We start from the raw sequence: 2,039 nt of genomic DNA, 5'->3' as shown, positions 1-2,039 counted from the left end.
AAATTACAGATAAGATTCACAATAAAAATTTTAAAGATCATGGGTATACTACATTAAAAATGTATTTCATAGCATTAACCTTTTAACCCCAAATGGGCCTTTTATTATGTTCTTACCCCCACCCCTATTAAACTTTTTTTTTGTGCTGAACAGGCTGTATTTATTAAGAATTATTATATTTATATTTGGTGACAGCTGTTAGAATTATTATATTTAGGCCAGGCACAGTGGCTCATGCCTGTAATCCCAGCGCTTTGGTAGGCTGAGGCAGGAGGATTGCTTGAAGTCAGGAGTTCAAGACCAGCCTGGCAACCCCATCGCTACAAAAACTTTAAAAAATTATCTGGGCATGGTGGCATATGGCTGTGGTCCCAGCGACTTCAGAGGCTGAGACAGGAGGATCACTTGAGCCCTGGGATTCGAGGATGCCATGAGCTATGATCATGCCACTGTACTCCAACCTAGGTGACAGAGTGAGGCCCTGCCTCTGAGAAAAACAGAACTATTATTTTAATATATCCAACATAATACAACAGCTAGTTAACTACTGATAAACAGGAAGTAAACAGCTAGAAACAAAAAAATGTGATTTTTTGTTTGTTTGTTTGTACAGATAGGGCCCTTGCTATGTTGCCCAGGCTGATCTTGAATTCCTGGCCTCAAGCAATCCTCCTGCCTCAGCTTCTCAAAGCTCTGGCATTACAGTCATAAACTATAGCACCTGGCTAAGATTTCGATTTAAAAAAAATCACCTCTATAATCTGTTAGGTGTGTGATTCCCATTAGGTGATTTCCAATACTGAAAGTAACATCACTTATCCATATTACCTAACTCCTCTGTAGTCTCCTTGGGATGTGGAGACATCAGATTAGGAGCTACTAGCCTTGGCTTTGATTATAATTTTGACGACGGCTAGTAGAAGAAGATGACATTAGATGAGGTCTATCCTTTTGTAGACAAAACTACCTTTAGCGATCATACCAGAGTTCACCCTGGGAAAATAGACTAGAGTAAAATTTAATTTGTTAGTGTGTATTTTTTAAAAAATCATGGACCAGAAGTTTGTGTTGTTAAGAACTTTGGAAGTGTCGGCAAATATCCTAACAAAAATAAAAAATGAATAATGTTAGGGTAGAAAAAAACCGTCATGTTCTTTTTAATGTTAAGAAATCACAGTAAATGATGCATGGCATTAAAGTTAGGTAGTGTGACTATTTTACAATGCTTTGTTTTAAAAAGCTTGTTACAAAGCTTGTTTACAATACATTTTCAAATATCCACCCACTTTATAACATAGTAAAAAATTTAATAAACCACAAAAATTTAATAAATAAGTAAAACTACTCTGAAATTCAGAAATAAAAACTCTTTAGGCTATTTTCTAGAACCATGTAATATAGAGAGCATTCTTGGGTGTGGGGGGTTGTTTTTGTTGTTACTCTTTGCCAGTAAGAATACATTTTACAGGCAACCCGCTCGGGTCCGCTTCCACGCCATGGAAGATTTGTTCTTTTGCTCCTCACAATAAATCTTGGTGCTGCTCACTCTTTGGATCCGCACTATCTTTAAAGAAAAACAAATACATTTTACAATATTATCTACTAGTTTACATTCTGTGTGAATGTATGTGTATATTAGTTTAAGCCATATGAAATCATAGATACTCAACTTTTTTGATCTATAAAAATGACAATATGAAATTATCTTTTTTTACCTATGGAAATAATAATTTCATTTACATATATATATATAAAATAGAAGTTTAATAAACCATTACTTACTATTCCTAGATAGAATGACTCTAACATTTTAAAATTTTACTCGTTTATTAATTTTTTCTAATTGCATCCCACTGCATTTATTTCATGATCTACATTTGTGAAACAGCTCATAGTTTGAAAACACTCCTAGAATTCTCATAAGGATATAAATGTAGTAATTGTTAAATTTTAAAACTTAAATGTCAATTTGTTTAAATTCATTTAAAACTACTGACTGGAAAATTTTACTCATTATTTGTTGGAACAGCAGTAGATAT

The sequence above is a fragment of the Rhinopithecus bieti genome, unplaced genomic scaffold (genome assembly GCF_001698545.2).
Source record: "Rhinopithecus bieti isolate Rb0 unplaced genomic scaffold, ASM169854v2 scaffold_12238, whole genome shotgun sequence".
Taxonomy (NCBI): Eukaryota; Metazoa; Chordata; class Mammalia; order Primates; family Cercopithecidae; genus Rhinopithecus; species Rhinopithecus bieti.
Note: the sequence above shows the minus strand (reverse complement) of the source record.